General features: G+C 38.8%; 1 protein-coding gene across 4 annotated transcripts in view; it reads right to left on the bottom strand.

Moving 5' to 3' along the window:
• Positions 1 to 16250, bottom strand: part of SNCAIP (synuclein alpha interacting protein) — a 158835-nt gene that overhangs the window by 110851 nt on the left and 31734 nt on the right. For 3 of the 4 annotated variants that reach the window (XM_025166070.2, XM_088130242.1, XM_025166077.2), the window contains exon 3: positions 10779 to 16047. The gene's annotated coding sequence lies outside the window, so the exon portion shown is untranslated. The remainder of the gene's footprint in view (positions 1 to 10778; positions 16048 to 16250) is intronic. The other variant, XM_088130241.1, reaches the window with a different exon arrangement.

Raw genomic sequence — 16250 nt, 5'->3', positions numbered from 1 at the left:
AGTCAATCCTGCCAGGGTTCAGTTGAAGCCTGTTTTTCCCCATCCCTCACAGCCTCCAGGCACCAAGATAAGACGTTCGTTCACAGCATCACTTAATTATACATCCCAGGGGCAGGGATGTATAATTGGGTATCATCAGCATACTGATGATACCTCACCCCATGGTGATGAATGAGCTCACCCAGCAACCTCATATAGATGTTAAAAAGGAGAAGAGAAAGCACTGAACCCTGCAGAGCCCCACATAGTAGGGGCTGAGAGCGGGACCTCTCATCCCTGATCATGACTGACTGAAATTGACCCTGAAGAAAGGAGGCAAACCAACACAACACCATGCCGCCCACCGCCAATCCTCTGAGCCAATCCAGAAGGATACCATGTCAATGTTATCGAAAGCCACTGAGAGGTCAAGTAGGGCAAGGATGGATGCACAACCCCATCCCACACACACTAGAGATAATCCAAAAGCACAACCAATGCCATTTCTGTCCCATACCCAGGTCTGAATCCTGACTGAAAAGGCTCCAGATAATCCACTTTACCCAAGGTCCTCTGGAGCTGTTGTGCAACTTTCGATTGCTAAATTATTCAGGAAATTTATTTAGAAAAGTGGACCACCAAGGTTTCCCTTAGCTAAATTAAGATTACCATTTGAGAAAGGTGGTTTTAATTTATCTGATCTGCAAAAACACCATTGGGTCAATATTTTATCAGCCACCTGCTGGTAGAATGAAAATATAATGGAATATCATCCTTCATGAGCTAAGTTGGAAAGTTAGTATCTATTGCCTTTGTGATCGTGGCATGGAACAACATAAAGCAGAAAAAGTGTTTTATTTCCAGGACTAGTGGTGAGAAATCTTTGGGTCATATTGGGACATAAACTGAGTTTTGATAACAAGACTCATGAATATCTAACACTTTAGACAAATTCTGCTTTGAAAATTGGTAGTAAATCATTTTATTGGAAAGCTTGGGCAGAAGCTGGGATTATCACTTTAAATCAACTATTATGTAATGAGTACTTTAAGGATTTTTCCCAACTTCAAATTGAATTTGGTCTTCCCAATTTACAACAGTGGAGGTATCTTCATCTTAAGCATGTTCTGATGGATAAATATGGACCAGATCCTTTGGCTGCCTCAAAGGCAACTGAGCTGCCTTCTTGCCTGATGGCATCCATTACAGAAACCTACAATATATTTCTATCAAAAGCTCAAGAATATTTTTAAAGTGGACATTTCTGGGGTATTTCAAACATGGACTAAAATACTGGAATTTATGAAGCAATGGCTTCAGGTCCTTAAAAATGTTAACATGGTATCTACAGAATTGAGATTAAGGTTGATTCACCAAAAAATTGTATTTAGAGTGCGTTGGACTCCTCAAAGAATGTATTTGAAAGGATGGACATCAGATTTTTTATGCTGGAGGTGTAAGAAATTTGATGGCTCACTGACCCACCAAAGTTTTGGAATCTGACTGATTATCAGGTATTGTGGTTGTATCTAGCATTGGGGGGAGGGAATTATATTAAGAAATTGGAAAAGTGATATTATTGATATTACGTCAAGGAATGGTTATTGGAAATGTGGGATCTATTTTGAAAAGGCAATATTTTCTACCAAAGGATGCAGCAATATGTGTTGCTTTGGCAGAGCTCCTGTGATATCTTATAATAATATCTTGTATTGTTCATGTTACAGTAATGAACTCATTGGTAAACCAGTAACTACTGATAAGTATATAATATTAGATTTGTTTTCTTTCTCTTCTTAGTTTGTATTTTTAGTTTGTACTTTTAATTTTTTTAGTTTCCTTTTTTAAGATTAAATATGGTTTTGTTACAAAAATAAAGATATTTTAATAATTGCAAATTGATTTAGATAGAGCAAAGATACCATGTTTGAAAGAAATGGAGAACTTTATAGATTTGCCTATCTCTAGTTTGTAACACTGAAATTCTACTTCATTATTTGTGTCAGTAAAGCAAAATATTTTATAACAATCATATTTACATTATCTCTGCCAATAAACAATACCAGTCATTACAGGCATACATCATTAGATGTGCGTATGCTTCCATTGGATATTCTATGTAGAAGAATTTAAAACATCTGGACTGGACTGAACAGTGATTTCTATGGGAGAGTTACTACAATAGACTTACTTAGCTTTTTCTCACTAGGATCAATGGGATTGAAAAGAGTTTAACAGTACTATTGCCTTGTGTTTTTATGCAAAAATGATTGAAACACAGGTATCTCAGCTTTCTTATTTCATATAAAATATAACTGTGTAAAAGCTGCAGGAGTAACTCCTTCTAAAACATTGTTAAAATGACTGATCAATTTTTCAAACTAAGGTTGACTTCAAAAAGCTACTATCTAACCAACCATGATTAAAACAAAACAACAATAAAAAACAAAACCTACCAAAAACATACATAAAAACATAAAAGTAGGATAATATAGATTCTCAAGCAGTTACTTTTTGTCTTCATGTCTGTTATTTGGTGGGCATTAATTTCCTTCTGGGAACAATTGGTCATGGAAGATAAACTGCAAGCACAGTTATGGATGACTGGATAACTATCCTTCCTAATGAAACAGAAGAAGAGTTTTGTGCAAGAAGAGAGAACAAATGCCATGTCTCGTAAAAGGATATCAATTTATTCAAGCTTAGGGTATATCCAGCCAACCTCCTTTCGTGCAACCTTGGCTGCAGGTATTTGTACAAGGAGTTGATAATATATGCCACTCTTTGAATCCATTTCCTGATGTTTTTTAATGTAAAACAAATCTGTATGTCATTAAAACACAGCAGTTTTCAAAGCATTAACACTTTTCCCCCCTTCTGGCTGTTCTTCATTTACACACACAGACATATCTCATAAAATTATTACATTATATCAATGCCTAACTACTTGGATTCTCAAGGTCTTCTCATCCTCCCTTTTTGCCTTTCTTTTTAACAAAATGGATCTCATTTGTTGCATTTGGAGATTGCGTATGTACAATTATAGCATTTGCTGGAAGAAGGCCAAAGCTTACAACTCTGGAGAAAAAAATTATATATAAAGTGAAGGTCAACAACGAATTTAAATTAAGTGTGATCAGTACTGATCTGAAGAAATCAGCACAAGGAAAATTCAAATATTTCTTAGGTGTGTATTCCAGACCCACTACTCTATATCAGATAATATCATTTAACTATTTGCAATTATGGATGGAATCATCCATTACTTTCATCTTTTTTCTCTTCTTTGTCAAGCATTTTTCTTGATGCTATCAGGGTGATGTTTAAGGCCAGGACTGTTAGGAGTTTAGCTCCAGCCATTTTCCTGATTAGAGAAATCCTAGTATGCCTTTCTATCCCTCAAATTGCTGCATGTGAGTTTTGCATTTCCATATCAAATGTTACAATGCACACATAAGTTAGGTGACATGAAAGGTATAAGAAATATGGGACCACTGTGCAATAAGCATAAAAGCAAACTGCTATTGGTATGCTCTCTGTTATTCAGTCTTTCCAAAGCTTTGACAAGGCTTAGTCATTAACAACTGAATTTCAATTAATGGACATCTGGTTACATTGCCCAACTTCAGTAAGAGTATAAAAGAGAAAAATCTGGTTTCAGCTAAATTTGAGTGCTTAGTTAACTAATCAACTAATAACTACTCAATAACAGATAGAACAGAAAACCCCAATACTTCTCCAGGGAAAGGTTATCCTGGAAAGATTTCAAGGAAATTCCCAATGCTTGATGATATCAAAACTTAAAATAAAATATTGTTCACAATTGGCCCATCTTTCTATGCAATACTGAAGGGCACAATAATGTTGGTGGGCCCTCATAGCTAGATAAAAGTTGCTGCCAAAGTTTTTCCTCTGAAAAAGATGGAATCTTAACTGGGCCACCATATTGACTTGGGGGGAAGTATCTAAGGGTTTTCAAGGCAAAACAATTGCAAATCATACCCTTGCATGTAAGCTGTTTCCATTGTGCTGAAAAGCAAGCTTCAAAAACTAGCAACACAAGTAGAATATTACTACAAGTATGGGAGAAGAATAGGGATTTTTGAGAAAATAAAAGACATATTCATCACAGGTGAACTGGCAAGCAGCTGTGACAATCTGATAATAGCGCTTTTGTTGATCTTGCTATGTATTATTATATCTTCTGAATATTCAATACATTGTATCTAGTACTTGGAGAAATATACTTCATTAATCAAGGAAGCAATCACCGAACAAATGTGGATGGTAGAGAATCATAGGTACCTCCTGGATATATTTTTGTGAAGCAATTGTAACTGTCAGAATCTTTCTGCCTTCTGTTGGCAATTTAATCATCCAGAATTTTTGCCATTCCAATTCTGAACCTGTGGAAGTCCATAAAACACTTTTGTATAATGATGGATCCAGCAACAGCCCAATGATGTAAGAGAATCACAGTGTGATGAAAGCAAGCAAGATTAGGTAGGATCATTCCAGCACTAACATATGAAGAATAAACAGCTACAGGCACAGAGCAGTATTGATTGGCTTCTTTGATATTCTCAGAGATGAAGTGCATTAGAGCATCCATATGGATACACCTAGCTAAATAATGGGACAAAAGAAAGAGGTGGCCTGTAAGATATGACCCATTATAACAGCTTTGCTGTGATAGACAAAGATTGTGGATATGATTTGTTTGCTTCTGGTGTGGCACACTGTGTGAAGCCAGCCGCTATAGTTTGTAAATCATGGTTTATGCCATAGGTATTGTGGGCAAAAATGTCCTATCAAAGTTAAATGTGACTATGTAGAAGAGTTGTTAGGCAAGAATAGCAGACCTGTAGCCCTTAGCTACAAAAATATGGCCTGTAGAGCTGCAAGTTGCCCTAGGTCTGCTTTCCTCATCACCATTTGGCTGTGGAAAACAGAACAAATGTGTAAGGGATATTTGTTAAATATTTACTTTATAATTACTTACTTTGGTTTTCATCTTTCTTCCAAAAAACCCAGTGTTATTTTTACAACCATATGTAAGTTATAAAATTAAAAGATAAACCTAATGCTCATGTTCAGCAAATTGAAGCTTCAACAGATGATAAGGCACACTGAAGGACTATCTGCCTCGCCCCTCGTCTTTCCACAATTTTGGCAATACCTACATGATTTTCCCCATCTGGTACCTTTTGCCTATACTGGATTCTTGGCTGGGAACTGCGCTTCCAACTTACAGGGAGGATACCAATTGGGGTATCAATAAATCCCTACACATGTACAAAAAAGTAAGTAAAGTTTTTACTATATTGACTGAACACATATAAGACATAAATGTATAGAAGGGCAACTGAGTCCAGGGTGAGTGAATCATGTCAGTTAGGTAGGGCTACAAAAATACCAGTAGCTACTAGATAGCAGCAAAGAGAGTTTTCTCAATTACTTTGCTGCCATGGCCATCTGGATGTTTGCATCCCAGATAGTCCTAAATTACTGAGCAAGCTGCAAAACTGAGCAGGCCTTTCAATCATGAACTCCCCTATTCAAACCAAACGATTACACTATAAAACAAAGCAGGGGAACATTGCAATAGAAATGATACAGGTCAGGACTGCATGATTTAAGTTATAATTCAATAAAATAATCTGCATTAATATATTGTCTTGATTACTTGAGAATAATTATATTTCTTTGGCTCAAACTGACTATCACAAATAGATTAGAGTACTCCCCTTTTTGGCTATACTATGAAACAAATTACTGAGTTCAGATGGAAACCATTCAAAGTTCTTAAGGAGCTCAGATGTGAAAATGCTCTGAGATATGTAACAGTGTTCTTAGACAGAGGACTGGAAACACCTCCCCTTCTTTTATTATTCTTTTACACTAAAACATCAAAAAGGATTCAGGAGATTAGCAGATATTGTTCTTGATTAGGTTAACATCAGTTCTTGATGGATTCGTGGGAAGTGGTCATGTGTTATTTGTAAAAAAGCCCAAATGAACCATTGAACACATTGCAGGAATACGCAGTAGGAAGGAAACTCAAGAATCTCAGGGTCAAAACTGGTTCAGCCTCATGCTGAAGATTCCAAGTTCAAGTTGGATAGATAAAACCCATCATGTCTTAGAAAGCCTATGTTTTGTGGGTTCAGACCCAAAAATAAAGAACATTTCTGATGTCCTCTTTGAAAGCGCTTACTTGGGAGAAGAGTTCTATTTGCAAGGAGGAGTTTTTTTCTGAAGGCTAGGTCACAATTGGATACTGGATATAATCCCAGTGATTCTAGCTTTATAAGACCTTGTTCTGAGTCTCATTATTTCCATTATGCTGGAAATAATATCCTATTAGGTTCTGATAATACTTCTACATTTATCCTTGATGTTGATTTACTGTCTCTTAACTCTTGGACTGACATTGGATTTTGCTTTTGGAATTGCTTGCTATTTACTTCTTGCTTGAACCTTGGACTGGCTGCCAACTCTGTTGTAACTTGCTGACTATGATAATTCAGACCAGGTTACTAATTTGCTAGTCATCTATACCCTTGCCAGGACAAAAGCATTATTAAAGATAAAATTACTAACACTACAGAATGACAAATCTTGCTGGAAAATCAGCATGGTTTTTACTAATTTTGCAGAGTTAAGTGAATATCAACAAGTCTATGGATCTAATAAACAATGTGAAGCCACGCAGAGGCATTTTGGAGTTGGGTGGCCTAGAAATTTGATAGATAGATAGATAGATAGATAGATAGATAGATAGATAGATAGATAGATAGATAGATAGATAGATAGATAACTAGTTTATACAATGGAGGAAAGTAAAAAATGAGGGAGTCTTCCAGTAATTTGTATTGAGGCTGGGGATACAAAAGATTTCTGCCAGTGCACTGCATCCTAAGTAGATCCATTATAGTACAAACACTAGCTACAAGCAAAGTTTGGCTATCATTTGAGTTTCCATATAAAAATGCATGAAGGAGAGCCAGGACAGAGAGAGTACACTTTTTTTTTCCAATTATGACATGGTCCAGGGACATTTTTCATTCCCCCCCCCCCCTTTCTTGCAAAGTCCTTGTAGCACAAGGCTCTTGCAGAGAGGCTGCTTCTCCCATAATACTTCCTAGACTGCCTAGTGATACCAATGGTATCTTACAGTATTCCCAAAAATACTGTAGAAGTTTCTTTGCAAAGAACATCCTCTACCCTCTAATCAACCTGACAACGTTTTCCCATTAGACTGGAAATCTATCAGAACAGATCCTTCTCTGCTCATCCCAAACTGAGATCAGTGCTTTAAACTTGGATATAAATTATTTGGAATCAAGGGTGATTACTGATGAGGTCATGTTTGCTGGTGACAATTATTTAGAAAACACAAAAATAGAATAACAAAAAAACTCCAAGAGGATCCATCCAAACGGGAACTGAACATGAAAATAGCAAATGCAGTTCAGTGAAAGAAAGTGTAAGATAATTTATATTGAAACCAAAAAATCCTAACTTCACAGATATAGGTTGTGGTGGTTAGTTTTTTGAAAACCTTGATTTAGTGTAAAGCTACAATGAAAAAAGGTAAGAACATTGAAAAATAACTAAAGCTGTCTTTATAGGATCCATACTATGATCATACTTGGAATGCTGTGTGCAGTTACAACCATTGCACAAAAAATGGAGAAGATGCAGGAATGGAACTGAAAAGTAATCATAGGAGTATTTCCCTCTTATAATACTGGAATGAGTGGTTATTCAATTATACTAAATAGTGAGAAGTACAAGACAGACAAATGGAAATCCTTTCTCACACAGTGTACAGGTAAATTGAAATTTGCTATTGCAAGATTATGAGAATGGTAATTTATTTCTGAAGAGGTCTTCCCCTCAAAACAGCCTAGAGCAGAATAAAAACAAATATAAATAAAACCAATCATCCTTAAATAAAAATGATACACTTAAAAAAGAAAATAAATATCACAGGAAATCTAAAAGAGTATCAGGTCTTGGACTAGTGCATGAGTGAATAGTTATGTCTTCAGTTCTTCCTTTTAAAAAAGACAGCATTCCAACCAGCTGAAGCTCCATAACAAGGATGTTGCCAGAGATGGGGTGATGGCAGCCACTTTGGAGAACTTTAAAAGAAGGGCAGGAAAATTCATGGAATATAAGGCCACTAGTGGTTAGTAATTATGATGGCTATAAATGAGTGTATTTTCAGACTGTTCAATCCCTTTAATTAATCCTATTCTTGAAGGTTGGGGGAAAAGAGAAAAAGGAGTGTGTGAATTCCTACTGGAATCTGTTGGGATGAAAAATCCTTCAGAATTTAAATTTTTGAAAGTGTAATTCTTCCTTTCCCTTTCAAAAAGTCCCTGTGAGGGTTCTCCTTCTTTATTTCCTTTGAATGAATTAACACATGACTATACACCATTGCATGGTCAGGTGATTATCCTCTTAAAGGAAAAATCATGAAGACAGAGAGCCCCTGTATTCTTCTCCCAGTGGAATACATTTCACCTTCAGAAATAAAGTGGCTTGCTCTTCCCATCAGTGTCCCCACAAATCTTTGCTTAATATGTGTTTAATGCTTGTGCAAGAGAGAGAAAGGGAGTGTCTTTTTTATAAGGAATAATCTCACAAAAGCAGGGGAAAAGAAGCAGCTCAACTTTATTATACATTACTTCCAATATCAGAGACAGTATACCTATCCTCTGAACATCATTTGTTCTTAAACACTACTGGGAGGATATTATGGCCATCATGACCTGCTTGTGGACTTCTGCTTGGTCACTATGGAAATTAAATGCTGAATTGCAGTCCACTGGCCTTATGTTCCAAGCTGAACATAATGATGAAAAATGTATTGAATGGCAACTAATCTGCTATAATTGGCCTTGAGTCCATCTCCAAAGTAAAGTGTTTTTCACACCCAATTTCTCCTCCACATGAAATATGGCATAAAGGTATCATCCTGGTTCTTGAGTCAACTAACAGTAATTAAACCTTTAAAGTATCTCAGATTTTTTACTAGAATACTTGTATGAGCAGACTGTGCAGTTTTAACCTCTAAGGCAGATAAGGAATCATGTATTTAACAGGAATCTAAAAAAATAGCACTTACACAAGATAGAACTATAGGTTACCATACAAAAGACAAGGCGTTTGTAGAGCATTTTGCTGGACAACAGAGTACAATTAAAGTTTTCCTCCAAAATCATATTAAAAAGAGAAGACAGGCGCCAATCTGTTTCCAATTCTCTTCTAAGTTTTGATATATGTAATTTGAATATATGTGGCATTTAAAATAGTTTCCCCATACGGGATGCCTGGCTCAGAAGTAAGCAATTTGCACTGGCATCATGATTCAGAGAAGAGTCACTGAAATGAAGATAATGATGACACTCCAGAGATCTGACATCATGTATATGGTCAAAATACTAATAAATCCATTGATATCTAGCTTAGATTTCATTAAAAAAAATACACTGCAGCATACTAGTTCTGGTTTCTGTTTTATCCTTTAGAAGCTCAATACTCTTGTTCTTTGATGGATACCTGTCAACTGATTAGATTCTTGTTCACTTTAAAAGCAAGAGAAGGAAGCATGAGTAACGGCAGGGCTATGGCATTCCACTCACCAGTTATTCTATGCAAGCATAACACGCAACAGGAAAAACCAATTACATCTGAGGGTTTTGCTCAAAGTAACATTGAGAATTGTCAACAATGGTTATTTCTGAGGACTATTTCTTCATTGCACACAGAGTTCAGCAAAGAATGCTTGCATTTCCTGTGGAAACTTTTTTGGGCCAGTAACATCCCACCAATTTTCCTCTTTTTATGTTTTTAAAAACATAAATAGATACAACATGGCATTCTGACAATAACCACAATGAAATGTTTGCACCATTCACCACCTTGCTGACTTCTTTCAGAAAGCATCAGGAGGCAAGCAAACTAAGGGGGGGGGGGCGGTACACATCCGCAGAGGCAGCCAGAACCGAGAGACCCTCTTAACCTTCCATAAAAGTGGCTTGCAAATCTCAGAATCAAATTATAAATGGGACTTTCAGCTGTTTTTTTTTTTTTAATTTCTCATTGATGTCGTTCGCTCGCATGCTTTTCTCTCCCTCTCTCCCCATTTCTCAGCGTCAGTACGTTGCTGCTTTCTGGATATTATCTGATACACACGCATCAAAGTAGTGTTTAAGAACCTTTCCTTTTCGCGTGGATGAGATACGATCTTTCCGTACGCTGTAGTTAGATACAGGAACATCTCTCACTCTCTCACACTCTCTGTCTCTCGTGCGCACACACGTTTAAGAGGTTTTCCTGTTACATGGAGTGTTTGTCCCATTTTGCTATCCAGAGCCGCCTGCTTGGCAGGAAACTGCTCCTTGAACAGAAAGCTTGAGGGAAAGAAAAAAGGTAGGGTACAAAAGAGGAAGCAAAACAGCGCAGAAACGCGAGCAACAAGAGGGACCAGCGGCCGCTGGGAGGTGTTGCTGCCGGCGTGTGCCTCCCGTTCAAAGAGCCCCGCAGCTGCGGCGTTACTATAGAGACACCACCGCCAAACCTTTTTCCCATTAGGGCAACCCTCCCGCAGCCCGCGAGAGGGGTAGCGAGTCCCAGCCGAGCTCGGCGCCTTCTCTGCCTCTTCCCCCCAAAATCCAGGCGGCAGAAAGAGAGGAGAGTCCCCGCAGCAAACTTGTGGCAGTCGCCCGAGCTTCCTCCCCTCGCCCGGGGTCTCTCGCCTTTCCTCAGGTGGAACTTGCACTCACCCTGCCAAGGCTCGCTGCTCCTCCGCCACCTCCGGGGACTCCTCGCCGCAGCTCGACCAGCGCCGGCTTCCTGCCGCTGCCGCCGCTGCCGTCTGGCTCCAGCAGAACGCGGCCCGGGAGGGCTTGGGGACGCGAGCGCCGGCTTCTAGGCTGCTTGCGTCACAATAAAGCTGAGGCCATTCCCCACGCCGGGAATTCGGGGGGCTGCCGAGAAGGGAGGGGGCTGCCACGTGACTTCAAAGGGAGGCCCTGAGGGAGAAGGAGGAAGAGCAGGCGGAGAGGTGATGGTGGTGGTGGTGGTCAAGTGAAGGCGCTCGCTCCTGCGAGGCTGAACGTCTGGAGCTTCCCCACCCACCTAGCTCTTGATTCTGAAATAGCCCCTTCAAGCCCCCTCCTCCGGCCGCTCCTCACCGACCACGCGTTCCCGTCTCCCCTACTCATTCGCCTCACTCTCACTTCTTTTCGCTCTTCTCCCTCCTCCCCCACCCTGCCGCTCATTTTTTCCTCTCGTCACAGGTCCTGTGGTGCCTCTTTTCCCTTCTGTCGTTCCTTTCCTTTCCTTTGACGAGCATTCCTTTGCTCTCCTTCCGTCCTCGCTGCCGTTTCCCGGCTTCATTTCTCGCCCATCCCCAGTTCTCCCTGACCCATTTTGCCCGTGCTCCCATCTGACAGCTGATGTCCTTTTTCTTCATCTGTGGCTTCTTTCTTCATCCTCTCCGACTTTATTCCTGTGTGTGTGTGTGTGTGTGTGTGTACAAATACATACTTTCTGTAGACATTTTTCTTGCTTCTTTTGTCCTCTTCAAAATACTCTCTTGCTTTTCAAAGCTGCTTCTTTCTCCACCTATCCTGAACAATGGTAGCCCCAAAAGGAGAGAAGCCAGCTTCCAGCACCACTGCAGCTCTGAGAACCTAAAGGGTTAATAAACTTTTGTACAGAGCAAAATGTGTTTTCTGTGCCAGATCAGATGATAAATAAAAGGAGTTTATTTCCAGTGGAAATTAAGAGTACATGAGAATGATACTGCTTTGTTTGCTTCTAAATAAATATTGACTCTTTTGTTTATTTAGTACAATTTATCTGGATCATCTCTTGTTGCTTTAATGCAGTCATGTAAGGTGAGGGTGGACAGAATAAATACATGCAGATAAATTATCTCTCCTTCCCATTATACTTAATAATTAACTTTGGGGTTCATGTTCAGACAGAAAGCTTGGAAATGATCCTGGTAAATGTGCTGTACTTTATTGTGTAAATGCTTGATATTAAGGCCCATGTGATATGAACAGATGATGGACCAGCAAAAACTCCCTGAAAAAAGACTGAAGGAAGGAGTAGTAAAAGAAGAGGAGACAATGGATGATAAGATGGATCAAAGAGATTATAGGACTGTCCTTGGAAAAGCTATAGATTTTTGCCAAAGACATTTTGAGATGGTCAGCATTTAGTTACCAGGAGTTAGCATGTGCCAGACCTGTTGCAACCTAACTACTATAGAGCAAAAGGTGGGGGGATTTTTTTTTTTTTTTTAACTATAGTCTGGGCAAGTTCAGTCCTAAGCATAGCCCAGTTAGTAGGAAGAGAGAAAGAGATAATAAAATGTGGATCATGGGAATGGCAGTTGTGTCCCCCTAATACTGCTGAGCAACTGCATCCAGCAGCCCCAGCCAGAATGACCAATAGTGAAGGAAGCTAAGAGCTGTAGTTCAGGAGTATCTGATGGGGCTGGTTTTCCAACCCAGATGAGATCATGTTGAGGAAGTTGCCAACACTTATTTTGCTGTTGTCTGTGTGGTGTTTCCAGATAGTGTAAGATTCTGTAAAATGTGTGGAGTCAATGAGAAACAGATCATTTGATAGTCTGAAAGAAAAAGAGGATACACACCAATAGGACTTACAGATGAAAACAAAAACAAAAAGAAGAGTATGTTATTCCATGCATCAGTTCCTATGTTCCTTAGCTCTAGCAGACTTTTCCTAGGCAGGGATAGGAGGAATCAATAAGCAAGAGAAGCAGGCAGTTCAATTATCAGGGGAGCTTAAATTTCCCCATGGGGGTTAGGGGTCCAGTGCTGTTGACATTAGATGTGGAATAAAAAATGAGTAAAGTCTCTGAGTGCTATGCAAGCTATGTATGCTATGCATGCTAGGTATTAGGGAATCTAAACTGGTGTAAAATTATAATGTGTTAGTTCCCTCTGGTATAAAGTACATACTGTACATGCACACTATACTGTATTGTTCTATCTATTAATGAGACAATGGGAAATGTACATAATTTTCCTTTTCTTGGTTCCATTTGTTTTCCAAAGAAAATAATCCATCCCCTTCACAAAACAGAAGAAAAACAGATGATAAAGGGAGGAGAGAATTCTTATGAGTTTACTTTGGATTAATAAATTACACCAGGGCACTTTGGAAAAGTAATGAGTTTTGAAAAAAGATAAAACATAAAAACAACCCATATAATAAACCATCATCATCCTTCTCACCACAGCATGAAATAATCCCCTTCCAATATAAAAATATATAAAAGAAGAAACAGCAACAGCCCGGGCACCATTATTCTTCAAAAACCCACCCAAATATAAGATTTTTACAGCCTGGCAAAATGTCAGCAACAAAAGGCACAGGTGTACCCTTGGGGGTAAGGCGTTCAAAAGTGTTGGGGCTACCACAGAGGTCTGCCCTTTGAGTAGGCTCTTTTTAGATGACCTGACAGGATAGGCATAATCATTTTGGAGGAGGTGGTTCTAATAGGACCCTATTTAGAGTAGTTTTGTTGAAATCAAGGGGAATGAAATCATTCAGTTCAATCTCATTGATTTCAATAGACCCTAAGTGTAATTTTATCTAGATTTCACCATCATTGTTTTATACTTAAAAAAAAAAAAAAAAGCCCTCAGCTACTCTAGCCATCCACCAAATTAGAAAAGATATTATTTTATTTATTTATTGGATTTATAATGTACACCTTTCCAACCAAAAAGAACATTCAACTAATAAGAAAAATAAATGAAGTACAAAAACAAATGAAACCTTCTTTAACATTTAATTAAAGAACAAGAGTTTTAAAAATGGAATTATTCAAAAAGCTCAACTGGAATTACATGTTGAAATCATTCTTTTAAAACACAGAGAGAGTAGAGTTCCAAAGCAACTTTAGGAACAACGTAGGGCTAGGTGCTAAGAATAGGCTACTATAGTGAAATCTTTCAAAATCTTTTTGAAATTCATTAAAATCATTAAAAAGCTGGGTTTTCAGATTTAAAGCCATAGATATAGAAATCTTTGTCTAATAACATTAGCATCAGAACCTATAATATGGATATGTTTACACAACTTTCTTCTGGGCATTATCGCAGGTGAAATCTGATGCATATGGACAATACTTGGTTGAAAAAAACTGCAAATAAGGATCTAGCAAAGCTCAATTTGAGGAATTAATTCTAGAAATATAAGAGCATAACCTAGCTCTTATATTTCTATAAGATATGAATAGTAATAGAGAGCATGATTACTTTCATTGCATGCCAAGTGTTTTACTTCAAAAAACATAACTAAGTTCGTATGCAGGGCTATCGTACTTTGGGGCATACTTAAGTCTAAATGTTTCTCACTATAGAAATTAAAAATTGGGCTTTTAAAATCAAGTATTTTCAGGTGGACATGCAATATATGATTCTGGGAGATCAGCAATGCCTTTTTTGGAGTGTATTACACTATCTAAGATAAATAAGATAGTGTATTACACTATCTGTCATGCCATCTAGACTTGTCCCCTCCATTTGTATTAGATATGCAAATGCAAACATAATGACCAGCATTAGGTGAATATGATATAATCAGTAAAAATTATTATTATTTTCTACCTCTAATGATTCTCCCACCAGCTGATTATGCTGAAAATGTATGGCAGAATCTTTGTAATAGGCATAATGATAATTGTTTATCTCCCTTGCTCCCATCCAATATGCAAACTATCTTTTCACTGCATGTATTGTTTTTGTCCACTGAATCCAATAAAATAGTAAACAAGAACCTACAGAAAAATAACTCTTCACAGTACCTGTATAACATAACTATTGCAGAATAAATGAAAAAGGGGGAAAGAAGATATGGAAAACATATGGTCCCTCACTGCTTTTCCAGTCAGCTTTGGCGCAGAACATGATATCTGAAACCCATACAGAAGAAGCACTAAAATACAAAGGATATCTACTACATGCAAACATTGACAACAACATTCGACTCAATTCAATTCGATTCGATTTTTGCCTGACTCCAAATAACTCTGGGCGAATCACAGTATAACAAAGAAAATAAAATACAAATACAGTTCAGAAACATAACCAGGTTCCCCCTGCACACACACACACACACACACACACACAAAACAAGTTGGGAAATCCAGCCAAAAATACAACTCACAAAAGTCTCCAGTCACCTTAGCCAAAGGTCTGGGAAAAGAGCCAGGTCTTCAATCCTTCTGGAATGCTATCAGGGTGAAAGCCATTTAGATTACAAGGGGAACTTCATTCCAGAGGGTAGGCACCATGACAGAGAAGGTACATTTCCTGAATCCCAGAAGATGACACTGTTTAATTGAAGGGACCTGAGGGACACTCACTCTGTCAGTTCATATCAATCAGGAGGACATCACAGGAGATAGACAATCACTCAACTAACCAGGGCCTCTGCTGTATAAGGCCTTATAGGTCATAACCAGCACCTTGAATCATACCTGGAAGGAGACAGGCAGCCATCAGCCCTTGCAAAGCATAGGTATCACATGTGCATACCAAGGCATGCCATCATTGCCTGCACCACTATATTCTGAACCAGTTGAAGTTTCTGAGTCTCTTCAAGGGCAGTGCCACATAGAGCGCATTGCAGTAGTCAAGTAGTCAAGCCCTGAGATGACTAGGGCATGAGTGAGTGTCTGAAGGGCAGCCCAATCCAGGACAGGACACAATTGGTCCACTCCCCCATTACCAACACTGACTGGAACTGGCCCCAAAGGAAGAAGCTGTGCAAAGGCCTTCTTGGCCATAGCTGCCTCCTGCTCATGAAGAATACCCCCAGATTGCATACCACCCTTGAGTGGGGAAGTACAACCTCATCCAAGATCAAAGTTGGAATCTTCCAGGATCTAGGGTCCCCTGACAACCACAGCCACTTGGTGAGATTATGCTGAAGACAGTTCTTCCCCATCCAGGTCCACACAGCCTCCAGGCAATGGGACAGGCGTTGGCAGTTTCATTCAGTCTGGAGTCAAAAGATATAATTGGATATCATCAGCACACCAATAATACCAAATCCCAAATTAGCAGATGACCGCATAGAGCAGTTTCATGTAGATGTTGAATAGGAGGGGAGAGATTACAGGTCCTGAGGCACCCCACAAGGAGGGGTATAGGGAGTGATCTCTCCCCCTTACCAACACTGACTTCAACTGGCCCCAAAGGAAG

Source organism: Python bivittatus, unplaced genomic scaffold, assembly GCF_059951505.1.
Source record: "Python bivittatus isolate LINGU-HERP-01145 unplaced genomic scaffold, Pbiv_v1 ctg000850_np1212, whole genome shotgun sequence".
In the NCBI taxonomy this organism is placed as follows: domain Eukaryota; kingdom Metazoa; phylum Chordata; class Lepidosauria; order Squamata; family Pythonidae; genus Python; species Python bivittatus.
Note: the sequence above shows the minus strand (reverse complement) of the source record. Positions and strands in the feature narration are given on the sequence as shown.